Here is a 16,601-nt window from a genome sequence, read left to right as displayed (position 1 = left end):
CCATTCTTATAGATTCTAAGGGTGTCTACTTTTCTTTCTGCTGCCTTTTACTTCTCTAACTTCCCATTCTTCCTTTTTGAAATCCCCTTTATTTAACTTAAGATGGAAGTCAGTCTTTCACAAGTTAAATCCTCATTGAATCCTTGAATGGCAATGAGGGAGGTTATAAGTAATTAGTAACTATCCCTTTTTTCTCTTTTACTTTTGCAGATTTTGAAAAATACAAAAATAGTAAAAATAAAAACAAGTACTCATATTCCAATTTCCCAGATTTATCCACGGTTAATATTTTGACATTTATTTCCTGTCTTTTTCCTTCGTATGCATTTATATTGTATCAGTGGAATATGAGTGTATTTCCCTTTAAAAGGTACAATATTAAGAAGCTTAATTAGCCCATGTGCAAAAAGAAGTCAGATCCTCTCCCCCATTTGCAGATATAATGACTTTTATAGGTTTGAGGTGTAGACTTCTACTCCATTTTTAAACATTCATATTCATATAGGAGTGACAGTAGATCTTGTTTGGTATTACTTTGTGTGTTTTAATTTTTTTAGCTTTACTTAAATAATATTATGAGACATGAACTATATTATATGTCTTTGTTTTCCATTTAGTATTTTCCCAGAGAGTCTTCTAAATTATTACACATAGATTTAGTTCCTTTAATTTCTATAGAGTATTTCAGTCAATAGATGTTCCATTATTTATTATTCCTTGCTCTATTTATGCACATTTAGGGTGTGTCCTGTTTTTCACTATTATAAACAATGTTTTACTAAAGTTCCTTTTAAAATTTTGACATGTCTTAGTTTCCAGAAATGTTTTTCTGAGGATACTTAGAATTACAATTGTGAACACAGGGAATACGTGTTTTCAAATCACTATTTCCCCCAAAGTTGTATCAGTTTATATTCCTGTTCAATGCTTGCTCTATTCAGCTCTTTTTCAAAAATTTCCTTTTTTCTTTATCTCCTAAAATAATTCATAAACTGTAATTAAAGTTTCTTTTTCCTATAAAGTCACTTATATCAAATTGTAGTGCTCTTTAATTTAAGAAACTTTAAATGAGACCATATGAGAAAGGCTTTATAGAGGAGAAAATACCACAGTGTTCAGTATCATTCTCAAGGAATATGTATGGGAAATTCCAGGAAGTACAAGCTCTGTCTGCTTGGCAAAATGTGAGTTTACACACAAACTACTCCACACATTATTTTAATAAATACTTATTCAACAAATATATTTTTATGTCTACTATAAGAAGAGCCTCAGGCAGTGTGAGTAGGAGGGAACAGACAAGGTGTGAGAACAGTGGAGGGAGATAGATTTTGATCATCTGGAGCTTTATGTATCTTGCAGCTAATTCTGTTAGCAGCACTATATAATTAATACCTAGGCAGAGGTCTGTCTTTTCCTGTAGCACCAAATATCCAGGCTAACACCTTGCCCTCTCTTTGCAGCTTAATTTGATCCTACCACAAATGTCTTATCTTCCTAGGACCTTGAGCATAATCACTAAAATTTTCTGAGCCTTAAAAATAGCATTGACTGAGCCAGCGGTCCCGTGGCGAAAAATAATATGTAGATAATTCAATCAGGTTTGTAGATTTCAAAGCCGTTTTCATTTTCCTGATTGCTTTTCTCCATACACATTATCAAAAATAATGAGGATTTCCTCACTAGCATGTAATTCTATTTGCCTCTCTTATCTATGTATAATATATTCCATTTTGCTCTTTATGTTTATACATGACAGCTGAAATGAGTGAGAAATGAGTAAATGATATAATGACAAGAATGTATCAGTTGCCTTCTTCTTTATATTTTAAAATCAAAGCCAGCAATTTAAAACTTTTTCTCAATGCTTCTTTTTAACTCGCCTCAAATATTTATTAGGCACTAAGGGCTAAATTAGCCACTAGGCTAAATGCCCAGTGACTCTAAACACTCACTCACATTGCAGTTTTCTACAACTACTGTAAACAGGAAGATAGCCTGAACCTATAATAAAATCTTCCCTACTGCATTTAAAAGTGATAGTTTATTTCATCCTCAGTGATTCACCCATTCCTTATTCATTCATCAGCGCAGCCCATATACATTTACAAAGTGCCTGGTCAGGCACTTTTATACTGGCTGAAGCTACATCACTGTAGAAGAACAAAGTCCAAACTCTTTGCGGGCTGATATTCTGTTGGGATTTTTCCAACCATTTAAAATTTCTTTTCATGTATTGCATATTTACTCATTTTTAATGACTAAGTTATATTTTTCTTGAATGCCTTATTTGTTTATATTTAACTTCATTTAAGATTTACCAAAGAGGATACATGGCTTAAAGCCTTCCCATATGGACTGAGATTTGCTTCTTGTTTCTAATCTCCTATAGAGCTCTAGTGTAATTGAGGATACTCCACCATTGGATACTTTCCATATTTTTATTCATTGAACCAAACATGGTGGAGCTCTAGTTAATGTTCTATGAAAATATTATAAATTAGCTCTAAGTTAGTCCTTGTAAGGTGGTTCTCCAAAAAAAAAAAAAAATGTATTCTTTGTAGTAAAATACAAATAGGATTTGATGCTTACTATATGTTGTTTTAATAATGTGTATTAATTGGCATGAGGAAAATTTTGGAAATCTTACAATAAAGAAATATCTTTTATGCTGTTTACCTTGGCTTTTCCTAAATATATTTGAGCACAGTACACTTTTTTCATACACTACCTATTGACAGCGTAAGAAACTAGTATTTTGCATTGGACAATTTAAGAAATTTTAGTGTTATAAATTTATAGAGAAAGAATAAATTATGTATAATTTGTAGTATAGTGAATTTTACGTATTTGGGTTCTTTGAAAGCTGAAAACGTTTTGCAACTGTTGAAAATTTGGTTAAATATAGAACGGTATACCAAGTCACAGGTAAAAAAAAAAAAAAAAATGAAAGGTCATATCATGTCTGTACCACTTACTTGACGTAAGGACTTGGGAGTTATTTTAGCTGTAATTTTTAATTTTCTCCTTTAAATGGGAGTTGCTGTTGGTAATAATACATATTATTGATACCTTGAGTTAATAAATATTTGAGGTCTTTTGTGTATCTCTTCTACCTGGATGACTTGTAGTAAGTCTGAAATACATATGTATTTCCTCATCTGTTTAGAAAAAGATAGATAATAACCATGTAAATCTTAGTTTGCTGTTTTCCAAAGTCGTATCATTTTGCATTCGCACCTGCAGTGTGTGACTTTACAGTTCCAACACATTCTTTCCAACTATTTTCAGATGTTTTAGTTTCAGCTTTTCTAGTGGGTGTGTAGTTGGATCCAAGTGTGGTGTTAATTTGCATTTTCTCAGTGAGCATTTATTAATATGTTTAGTTGCCATTCATATAATTATTTTGGTGTGGTGTCTGTTCAAATATTTTGTTCATTTTTAAGAGTGTTGTTTGGATTGATGTTATCATTATTGTATTGCAAGAGCTCATTATATATTACAGATTCAGGTCCTTTATCAGATCTGTGTTTTACTAATATTTTCTTTCAGTCATATTTTTCTCATTTTCTTCAATGATAACTTAGGTTTTAAATTCTAGAATGGGTCTTAGCTTTATTCAACTCCTTAAGATAATTATTTCATCTAGTTTGAATTTTTGTTCTAGCATTTAATATGATTTCTGAAAATCCAATATGTTCTGCTCTTTTGGATATAGCATTTTTTTTCTCTTCAGAAGCTTTAAGACTTTTTATTTGTTTGAATTTTGCCTTTTCCTATGATGTGTCTAGCTGTAGATATATTCTGCTCAGGAGCTGTTGTGTTTCTTAACTTGGCAAGAATTTTATCAATTCTGGCATATCCACAGTTGTTACCTGCATTAAAATTACCTTGCCCCATTTTTTCTAATTCCTATTTTGTCAGGCCTTCTCATTCTAGTTTCCATGCATTTTAACCACTCATTTTGTTTTTTCATTTTTTATCCCTCTATGCTTTTTCATAACTGTTTAGTTCACTAATTATCTTTTCATGCTGTGCTAAACTGTAGCTTTATCTGTAAATTATTATTAATATGCCTTTTAAAATTTCCTTATAATACTTAAAAATTGTTAGCTTTGATTTGTTATTTTACAACTTTGTTTATTTATAAAATATTTTCTATAGTCTTAATTGTGGTTCTTTTATCAGTCTTGGGAATTCTAATTCCCTTCTTTGTGCTTTTGAAGATAATTCATGGTGGAAATTTTATTCTTGTTTTGTGCAGTTTTGGATAAAGAATGAATCTTTGGTGGTATGTTTTTCTCCTGTACAAAATTCATTCAGTCGCAGGTTTGATAATACACTTTCAAAGCATCCAACAGATGTACGGTTAAGCAAACTGTGATACACACGTATAATGGAATAATAGAATAAAAGGGAACAAACTGTCTGTACACAAAATGATTTGGATGAATCTTCAAGAAATTATGCTATATGAAAAAGCCACATCTAAAAGATGACCAGTTGTAGGATTCCATTTAAACATTTGGAAATGACAAAATTTTGGAAACAGAGAAGAGATTAGTGCTTGCCACGTGTTAGGGTTCAAAGCAGATTGGAGGGGGTGAGGTGGGGGAAGAATGGCAGGAGGGAGATGGATATAGTTATAGAAAGGCAGCAGGAATGATTATTGTTGTGATGGCACTTTTCAGTATTTTGACGGTGGTTGTGCATAAAAGAACAAGCATGAAAAATTGTGTAAAACTAAAAGACACACACATGTGTATAAGCAAGTAAAACTGGAGAATATTGAGTAAGAGTTGTGAATTGTATCAGTGTCAGTATTTGGTTGTGATATTATACTATAGTTTTTCAAAATATTACCATTATTACAAACTGAGTAATGTGTACACTAAACTTCTAGGTATTTCTTAAAAGTGCATGTAAGGCTGCAATTATCTCAGTAAAAATTCCACTTAAATACAGAATATATAAAGAAAATATGCAATCCACAATCTAGGAAAAGATATTTGCAACCCATATAACAAATAAGGAATTAGTGGAGAGAATATATACAAAACTCCTGTAAATTGATAATGAAAAGAAAAAAATACTAACAGGAAAGCAAATCCAGGGGAAAATGTTTTACAGTATTTTTAAAGACAATTCAAGGGGAAGATATCAGTATTCTGAATAAACATAGGGAAAGTTGTCCAACCTCACTAGTAAAAACTACTGAAAATTAAAGCAACATTATGTAATTCCATATTCCACAATTGGAAAAACACTAATATTCAATAAGATTTTTAGTATAGATACAAGAAAAGGAAAAATATATTTCTGGTAATATGACTGGCAACATTTTGCAGAGAAATTTGCCAACTCCTAGGAGTGTTGAAATGTGTACACCATAGAGCTGATAATCTTACTTCTACAAAAGTAAATTTGCTTCACATCCCACTAATTAAATCCTTGACCAAAAATTTTATTATGTCCAAAATGCCTAGGATGCCAGCGCTTATATTACTTATCAAAGTTTTACAAGCATCGGTTTTCTAAAAGAGTTAAAATAGTAAATTTATTCACAAAATTTTTAAAAATGTGCAATAAGTTATAAGCATATGTTGATACATGTGAAGCAACCAAACTGTTGGGGAATGTGCAGATTTCTTTGACGTCTTGTGTGATTTAGAAACCTGTCATTTATTTCCTAGGTGACCCAGAGAAATCACTGTAAATGTACGTACTTGAAATCAATATTGTCTATTCAATAAAAACACTCATTTATGCTTTGAAGTGTTATGGCAATAACTTAAGTGTTTGTGGATATGAGGTAACATTTTTTGTTTGTCATTCATGTCAAGTTTCATTTCATTTATAATGTTAGCACCATAATGAGAATTACCTGAAAAGGATAAAATGAGGTAAGCAAAAATTACAAATTTAAAAATAGGTATTTAAGAGCTAGAATAACATGTTCTTATTTTGGGTATATTTATGTATTATGGAATATCACTAAAGATGTAGGGTGCTTGAAAGAATTAGTGAATGAATTAATGATTTTCTTCAGACAAGAACTCTGTGGGCTTAATAATATGGATAGAATTTTTGAAAGTTTTAAAAACCATTATTAGAATATCTCATGGGCAAGAGAATATTTAATTCATCTTTGCATTTTAATTAACTTATTACAAATTTTTAAATTTTATATTTTTTTACAGTTTTAAAAAATTTACCTTTGTATCCAAAGTATCTAGCACAATATGCGTTCAGTAATCACATTTTGAATATAATGAATCAAACATAATCATGCCAGAGAAGTAAATCTAAACCTGCTTACTCAGGTACTGACAAAAGGATGGAAAATATAAAGTTTATAAAATACCTACCAATACACTAATATTCCAATAATTCTAAATATATGGTAGAGAGTCATCTTGCAAGAATGAGACTAATTATAGATTTTACATAGGTATCAATCATGATTGTCAATCATAATATTTTAGAGAATGACTTATTGACCTGGTGCCACGTGGATTCCAAGATGACAAGTCCCTATGTGTAGCTGGCAATGCCTAAGAGTGAAAAGAGGAAAAGAGATCAGGAAAAAAATCAGAGTTAGTGAACGGTAGAAAAGAAGGGGCCAGTTTGATATTAATATTACATGTAAAAATATTCCAATAGTAACCCTTAAAAGACAGATTACTTAAAAGATACCACTTAGTGAGGAGGTAAAACAGTAGCAGTCTACTTCCTGCAGGCTTATCGCCTCATGTGGGAATGTCTTTCCCTGTTTCAGACTCAAGGGTACTCCTTTGTTCTATCTCAGTGTGTATCATATGGCACCTGACCAACCCCACTGCTATATCTGTGCTGTGTGGGGAGGGGAAGGGATCCTTCATCCTGCAGCACAAAAGGAGTATGTGTAGGTCAATTGCCCTGTGTCAGTTGCCAGGAGAGACCCACTGGCTATGGGAGACCTATGCCTACCACTGAAGTTGATTTTATTCTGTCTATTCTCTATGTGAGTAAAGTGTTGTTCCATCCAGTGCTTGACTCTTCTGTGCTTTCCTTGTCTACCAAGATGCAATGGACCGAAGTATTTGGACTTCTACTCCTGGGATAAGAAATGTATGTCGTTTTCCAAACATAAACCGTTTCCATTTGATGATAGATTGCTAATGCTTATGCCTAACCTTATGGTTTAGAGGATCATATTATACCTGGTACTTGAAAAGCTTCTCATATTTTATAGTCACTGCGGCATGATTAAGTGTTCAGTCTCTACTATAGCCTATAAGCAAGCTAAGAACTGCTTTTAAAATACAGAACACTTCCCTTACCTCTTTCTCTTCTACTTTCTTGTCCTTCACTTCCCTCCAGCTATAAAGATCTATTTTATATTCCTCCAATATACCAAATATGATCTTATCTCGGTCTTTGTAACTTGTTATCTTTAACACTCTCCTCTCAGTAGCTGCATGGCTTACTACCTCACATTCTTGGCTTTTCTGCTCCTACAATACCTGCTCAGGATGCCTTTCCAGACCATCTAGTTAAAATAGTAATACCCGCCCCAATCCCATAATTCATACCCCCTTCTTTGCCTTGTTTTTCTCAACATCGTTTACCACCTCTAACATATTATATATTTTACCTGTTAATTTTTAAAATTGTCTCTGTGTCCTTTACTCCCTCTACCAGGGAGCTTACATTTTTAGTTTTTCATTGGATTTTTCTTTGTATTTGTTTTCTTTCTGTCTTTGTTTTGCTACTAGTGTAGCCTCAGGAAGTACCCAATACTAGCTGTTCAGTAAATATTCACTGAGTGAGTAAGTGACTCACTTTCCCTTTCTATTCTTGCTTCTCATATTTATGGTCTGAATTTTGCCTTCTTATATGCCACAGAAAGAATAGTAATGATCTGCATATAACTGCATAATGTAAGTTATACGAATTAAAATTTTAATATGACTTCATCAACAATTTGAGAAATGTCTGGTAGTTTGATACAATCTTTTAAAACGATTGCATTGTTGACGCTCCACAATATGAGATAATCTAAAGGAAAAGAGATCATGCTGGTAATTTAAATATAGTATTCTAAGAAAAAAATAGAAACTGTGAAATCGAACCCTTACGGGACATATTTACTTTCAATATAATATTTTAAAATGCACCAAATATAAATAAAGCATAATAAAATTCAATAAGTAAGTAAATATTTCTCCAGGTTCTCATACTGAAAACTGCTTTGAACAATAATAACAAATTCTTCAGATTTCAATAGCACTTTAAAATCTCAGTCCTAGAAAGAATATTCTCTGAAAAGCATTTTCTATGTGGATATTGCAGAGGTTTTAGTTAAAAATACTTGCCAACTCAGCTATTCTTTAAGTTACCATTCTCTCAGTTTTCTTTTAAACAATTATTTATGATGCAGATGTAGCTTTTACAATTTCAAGAAGAGCATCTCAGATGAGAGAACAATACTAGAATCTACTTTAAGAATGAAGCATGTATCATATGGCATCTTTCCTATGGCTTTTAATGTTTGCCCATAAAGTGGATACATGTGTTAAGGATGTTACAAAAATTACTACATATATTGAAATTAAGTTACCAGCGTGATCTCATTTGTTTTAGATTACCTCATATTGTGGGAGCTCAACAAAGTGATCTTTTTAAAAGTTTATATCAGACAATACCAAAAAAGAAAATTACAGGCAATATCTTTGATGAATATAAATGCAAAAATTCTCAACAAAATATTAGCAAACCCCGTCCAACAGCACATACAAAAGATCATATACCACGATCAAGTTGGATTCATCCCAGGGTCACAAGGATGGTTCAACATATGCAAATCAACCAATGTGATACACCACGTCAACAAAAGAAAAGACAAAAACCACATGATCATCTCAATAGATGCAGAAAAATCATTTGAAAAAATTCAACATCCATTCATGATAAAAACTCTTACCAAAGTGAGTATAGAGGGAACATATCTCAACATAATAAAAGCTGCTTATGACAAACCCACAGCCAATGATTACATTGAGTATTAACTCAATAGTGAAAAGCTGAAAGCCTACCTGCTAAAATCTGGAACAAGACAAGGATACCCACTCTCACCACTTCTAGTATTGGAAGTCCTAGACACAGCAAGCAGACAAGAAAAATAAATAAAAGGTATACAAATCGGAAGAGAAGTGGTAAAATTGTTATTATATGCAGATGGCATAATACCATATACAGAAAATCCTAAAGACCACACACAAACTCCTAGAACTGATAAATGAAATCAGCAAGGTAGCAAGATACAAGATTAACATACAGAAATCTGTTGCATTTCTTTACACTAACAATGAAATATCAGAAAAGGAAAGTAAAAAAAAAAAACAATTCCTCTTAAAATCACATCAAAAAAAAGAAATAAAACACTTAGGAATAAACCTGATCCAGGAGGTGAAAGACATATGCTGCAAACTGTTAAGACATTGATAAAGGAAACTGAAGGTGATTCAAAGAAATGGAAAGATCTCCCATGCTCTTGGATTGGAAGAATTAATAGAGTTAAAATGGCCATACTACCCAAAGCAATCTACAAATTTAAGGCTATCCCTATCAAATTACCCATGACATTTTTCATAGAACTAGAGCAAATAATCCTAAAATTTATATGGAACCATAAAAGACCCAGAATTGCCAAAGCAATCCTGACGAAAAAGAACAAAGCTGGGGGCATAACCCTCCAAGACTTCAGACAATACTACAAAGCTAAAGTAATCAAAACAGCATGGTATTGGCACAAAAACAGACATATTGATCAGAACAGAGAGCCTAGATGGACATATGGAACAGAATAGAGAGCCCAGAAATAAGCCCACACACTTATGGCCAATTAGTCTTTGACAAAGGAGCTAAGAATATATAATGGAGAAAAGACAGTCTCTTCAGCAAGTGGTGTTGGGAAAGCTGGACAGCTGCATGTAAATCAATGAAGTTAGAACACACCTTCATGCCATACACAAAAATAAACTCAAAGTGGCTTAAATACTTAAATATAAGACACAACACCATAAAACTCCTAGAAGAAATCATAGGCAAAACATTCTCTGACATAAATCGTAGCAATGTTTTTTTAGGTCAGTCTCCCAAGGCAATAGCAATAAAAGCAAAAATAAACAAATTGGACCTAATCAAACGTATAAGCTTTTGCACAGCAAAGGAAACCACAAAGTAAATGAAAAGACAATATACAAACTGGGAGAAAATATTGGCAAATGATGCAACTGACAAGGGCTTAATTTCCAAGATACACAGACTTATACAGCTCAATAACAAAAAACCAAACAACCCAATCAGAAACTAGGCAGAAGACGTAAATAGACATTTCTCCAAAGAAAACATACAGATGACCAACAGGCATGTGAAAAGATGCTCAACATCACTAATTATTAGAGAAATGCAAATCAAAACTACAATGAGGTACCACCTCACACCTGTCAGAATGCACATCATTAAAACGTCTACAAATAACAAATGTTGGAGATGGTGTGAAGAAAAAGGAACCCTCCTACACTGTTGGTGGGAAAGTAAATTGGTGCAGCCACTATGGAAAACATTATGAAGGTTCCTTGAAAAACTAAAAATAAAGTTGCCATATGATCCAGCAATCCCACTCCTGGTCATATATTCAGAGAAAACTATAATTAGAAGAGATACATGCACCCCAATATTCATAGCAGCACTATTTACAATAGCCACGACATAGAAGCAATCTAAATGTCCATCGACAGAGGAATGGATAAAGATGTGGTATACATACACAATAGAATACTACTCAGCTATAAAAAATATATATAAAATAATTAATGCCACTTGCAGCAACATGGATGGACTTAGAGATTATCAAACTAAATGAAGTAAGTCAGAAGGAGAAGGACAAACACCATATGATATCACTTATACATGGAATCTAAACTATGACACAAATGAAGTTAGTTGTGAAACAGAGTTAGACTCACAGACATAGAAAACAACTTATGGTTACCAAAGAGGAAAAGGGATTGTGGAGGGATAAGTTAGGAGTTTGGATTAGCAAATACAAACTACTATATGTAAAATAGATAAAACAAGGTCCTACTGTATAGCACAGGGAACTATATTCAATATCCTGTAACAAACCATAATTAAAAAGAATATGTATATACATGAATAACTGAATCACTTTGCTGTATACCATAAACTAACATAACATTGTGAATCAACTATACTTCAATAAAAACGTTTATATCAAACAGTGTAACAGACATTTCTCCAAATTTTGCTAATGTTATACTCAAATTTGAATTCAGATAAGTTACATGATACAATGATTATATGTAGATTATAACAAGCAGAAATCACTAGAAAAACAGGTAAAAGAGCAGTGCATGCTGATTGTGCTGGTGAAGGGAAAAGAAGATAAGGAGTTGTCAGGGGTGATAAATAGATAAGTATTCCAAATATCTAGGCTACATTTATGAAAACCAAGTCAAATACTTTTATCCCTATTGATTTTCATATTCTAAACTTCTCCTTAATATACCTCAAACTTTGTTAATTAATTAGTCACTGGTTCGTTTTTTTTTTTTTTTTGGCTGTAATGTGGCACTTTATTTCAACTACCAGCCCTCACTTGGATTCCCAGTCTAGTCATGTAAAGGAGAGCAGACTGTTACCTCTGAGAAGTCAACTATGATTGTATCCACTAACCTGAAACCTCCTACTCATGATTTCTAAATTATATGGCATGACCAACAGATCAGGAGCCATCACATACATTGGAGGGGAATAAATTCTCAATATAGCTGCTGTGTATGTTCTCCAGTTCAACTTTCTGTTCTGTAGTCCAACCCATGTTTTATAAAGAGGCCCTACCCAGTGATAAGGGGCTTATTTATAAATCCCCAGCCAGATTCTCCTGCTGTAATCTAGACTTCATCTTATGTAAGCACATGACTCATATACATTGGTCCCTTTCCTGAAACCTCAGATGAGAGCCAACTCTCAAATACCTGTGGTATAAATGCCAGAGATGACTGGAAGAACTAAAATCCACTGGTTAGTCCTAATGTGCATTTTAACTAATAATGTTAACCTCCTCCCTGATGTCAACTTTCTTTAACTATTGATTCTAATGAACACAGAAAAGGCCAAAGAGAAAAGCATAGGGTCTGGTAAATCAAAAAACTATACAATTATTGAACAGTTGAGACCTTGACATTTCCATTCTCTTTCACAGTCAATATTCTGGATAAGTATTTTCTACCAGCATCCAACACCAACTCCTTTAATCTAGAGCAATCTAACTTCATCATCCACTTCAACAACCACTAAAAACATTCTTTCAAAAGGCACGACATGGGCTTCCCTGGTGGCACAGTGGTTAAGAATCCGTCTGCCAATGGAGGGGACATGGATTCAAGCCCTGGTCCAGGAAGATCCCACATGCCATGGAGCAACTAAGCCCATGCGCCACAACTACTGAGCCTGCACTCTAGAGCCTGCACCCACAACTACTGAGCCCGTGTGCCACAACTACTGAAGCTTGTGTGCCTAGAGCCCATGCTCTGCAACAAGAGAAGCCATTTCAGTGAGAAGCCCGTGCACCACAGTGAAGAGTAACCCCCACTCGCCGCAACTAGAGGAAGCCTGTGCACAACAATGAAGACCAAATGCAGCCAAAAATAAATAAACAAAATAAATAAAATTTTTTAAAAATGCGTGACATTCAGACGTCAAAACCAGTGGCATTTTTACTCTTCAGTTTTTTTTTTTTTTTCTTCTAGGTTTCTTATGTATTGGAAAGTGTTGACTATTGCCTCAAATCTTAGATTTTTTTCTCCTGATTTTCATGCCATTGTGCTCCCCTACTTGCTCTCCTGGTTATAGCCATCACTAAGTCCTGTTGATATGAGGTTCATTCTAAATACAGCCCAAGTTCAACCACTTCTCACGAACCCCACTACTACTATCTTTGTCCTAGCCATGTTATAATTTAAGTGGGTGAATAAAATAACCCCCTACCTTATCTTCCAGGCTTGTTTTGCCCCTCTTTAGTCTATTTAAAATTGAAGTATAGTTGATTCACAATGTCATGTTAGTTTAGTTTCTGGTGTACATCAAAGTGATTCAGAATATGAATGTATATATTCATATTCTTTTCCATTATGGATTATTACAGGATATTGGACATAGTTCCCTATGTTCCAACCCTCTCCCGCCTCAGCCCCCCTTTGGCAACCACAAGTCTGTTCTCTATGTCTTTGGGTCTGTTTCGGTTTCGTAGATAAGTTCATTTGTGTCATATTTTAGATTCCACATGTAAGTGGTATCATATGGTATTTGTCTTTTTTTTTTTAACATCTTTATTGAAGTATAATTGCTTTACAATGGTGTGTTAGTTTCTGCTTTATAACAAAGTGAATCAGTTATACATATACATGTGTTCCCATATCTCTTCCCTCTTGGATCTCCCTCCCTCCCACCCTCCCTATCCCACCCCTCTAGGTGGTCACAAAGCACCGAGCTGATCTCCGTGCTATGTGGGTGCTTCCCACTAGCTATCTATTTTACATTTGGTAGTGTATATATGTCCATGACACTCTCTCACCCTGTCACATCTCACTCCTCCCCCTCCCCATATCCTCAAGTCCATTCTTTAGTAGGTCTGTGTCTTTATTCCCATCTTGCCACTAGGTTCTTCATGACCTTTTTTTTCTTTTTTTCCCTTAGATTCCATATATATGTGTTAGCATACTGTATTTGTTTTTCTCTTTCTGACTTACTTCACTCTGTATGACAGACTCTAACTCCATCCACCTCATTACGAATACCTCCATTTCACTTCTTTTTATGGCTGAGTAATATTCCATTGTATATATGTGCCACATCTTCTTTATCCATTCATCCGATGATGGACACTTAGGTTGCTTCCATGTCCTGGCTATTGTAAATAGAACTGCAATGAACATTGTGGTACATGAATCTTTTTGAATTATGGTTTTCTCAGGGTATATGCCCAGTAGTGGGATTGCTGGGTCGTATGGTAGTTCTATTTGTAGTTTTTTAAGGAACCTCCATACTGTTCTCCATAGTGGCTGTATCAATTTACATTCCCACCAACAGTGCAAGAGAGTTCCCTTTTCTCCACACCCTCTCCAGCATTTATTGTTTCTAGATTTTTTGATGATGGCCATTCTGATCGGTGTGAGATGATACCTCATTGTAGTTTTGACTTGCATTTCTCTAACGATTAAGGATGTTGAGCATTCTTTCATGTGTCTGTTGGCCATCTGTATATCTTCTTTGGAGAAATGTCTATTTAGGTCTTCTGCCCATTTTTGGATTGGGTTGTTTGTTTTTTTGTTATTGAGCTGCATGAGCTGCTTGTAAATCTTGGAGATTAATCCTTTGTCAGTTGCTTCATTTGTAAATATTTTCTCCCATTCTGAGGGTTGTCTTTTGGTCTTGCTTATGGTTTCCTTTGCTGTGCAAAAGCTATTAAGTTTCATTAGGTCCCATTTGTTTATTTGTGTTTTTATTTCCATTTCTCTAGGAGCTGGGTCAAAAAGGATCTTGCTGCGATTTATGTCACAGAGTGTTCTGCCTATGTTTTCCTCTAAGAGTTTGATAGTGTATGGTGTCAGGGAGTGTTCTAATTTCATACTTTTACATGTACCTGTCCAATTTTCCCAGCACCACTTATTGAAGAGGCTGTCTTTTCTCCACTGTATATGCTTGCCTCCTTTATCAAAGATAAGGTGACCATATGTGCGTGGGTTTATCTCTGGGCTTTCTATCCTGTTCCATTGATCTATATTTCTGTTTTTGTGCCAGTACCAAACTGTCTTGATTACTGTAGCTTTGTAATATAGTCTGAAGTCAGGGAGCCTGATTCCTCCAGCTCCATTTTTCGTTCTCAAGATTGCTTTGGCTATTCGGGGTCTTTTGTGTCTCCATACAAATTGTGAAATTTTTTGTTCTAGTTCTGTGAAACATGCCTGTGGTAGTTTGATTGGGATTGCATTGAATCTGTAGATTGCTTTGGGTAGTAGAGTCATTTTCACAATGTTGATTCTTCCAATCCAAGAGCATGGTATATCTCTCCATCTATTTGTATCATCTTTAATTTCTTTCATCAGTGTCCTATAATTTTCTGCATACAGGTCTTTTGTCTCCTTAGGTAGGTTTATTCCTAGATATTTTATTCTTTTTGTTGCAATGGTAAACGGGAGTGTTTTCTTAATTTCACTTTCAGATTTTTCATCATTAGTATATAGGAATGCAAGAGATTTCTGTGCATTAATTTTGTATCCTGCTACTTTACCAAATTCATTGATTAGCTCTAGTAGTTTTCTGGTGGCAGTTTTAGGATTCTCTATGTATAGTATCATGTCATCTGCAAACAGTGACAGCTTTACTTCTTCTTTTCCGATTTGGATTCCTTTTATTTCTTTTTCTTCTCTGATTGCTGTGGCTAACACTTCCAAAACTATGTTGAATAATAGTGGTGAGAGTGGGCAACCTTGTCTTGTTCCTGATCTTAGTGGAAATGGTTTCAGTTTTTCACCATTGAGGACAATGTTGGCTGTGGGTTTGTCCTATATGGCCTTTATTATGTTGAGGAAAGTTCCCTCTATGCCTACTTTCTGCAGGGCTTTTGTCATAAACGGGTGTTGAATTTTGTCGAAAGCTTTCTCTGCATCTATTGAGATGATCATATGGTTTTTCTCCTTCAATTTGTTAATATGGTGTATCATGTTGATTGATTTGCGTATATTGAAGAATCCTTGCATTCCTGGAATAAACCCCACTTGATCATGGTGTATGATCCTTTTAATGTGCTGTTGGATTCTGTTTGCTAGTATTTTGTGGAGGATTTTTGCATCTATGTTCATCAGTGATATTGGCCTGTAGTTTTCTTTCTTTGTGACATCTTTGTCTGGTTTTGGTATCAGGGTGATGGTGGCCTCGTAGAATGAGTTGGGGAGTGTTCCTCCCTCTGCAATATTTTGGAAGAGTTTGAGAAGGATAGTTGTTAGCTCTTCTCTAAATGTTTGATAGAATTCGCCAGTGAAGCCATCTGGTCCTGGGCTTTTGTTTGTTGGAAGATTTTTAATCACAGTTTCAATTTCAGTGCTTGTGATTGGTCTGTTCATATTTTCTATTTCTTCCTGGTTCAGTCTCGGCAGGTTGTGCATTTCCAAGAATCTGTCCATTTCTTCCAGGTTATCCATTTTATTGGCATAGAGTTGCTTGTAGTAATCTCTCATGATCTTTTGTATTTCTGCAGTGTCAGTGGTTACTTCTCCTTTTTCATTTCTAATTCTGTTGATTTGCGTCTTCTCCCTTTTCCTCTTGATGAGTCTGGCTAATGGTTTATCAATTTTGTTTATCTTCTCAAATAACCAGCTTTTAGTTTCATTGATTTTTGCTATTGTTTCCTTCATTTCTTTTTCATTTATTTCTGATCTGATCTTTATGATTTCTTTCCTTCTGCTCGCTTTGGGGTTTTTTTGCTCTTCTTTCTCTAATTGCTTTAGGTGCAAGGTTAAGTTGTTTATTCGAGA

Source organism: Balaenoptera ricei, chromosome 10 (genome assembly GCF_028023285.1).
Source record: "Balaenoptera ricei isolate mBalRic1 chromosome 10, mBalRic1.hap2, whole genome shotgun sequence".
NCBI lineage: Eukaryota > Metazoa > Chordata > Mammalia > Artiodactyla > Balaenopteridae > Balaenoptera > Balaenoptera ricei.
The sequence above is the reverse complement of the archived record's forward strand: the minus strand, read 5'-3'. Positions refer to the sequence as shown.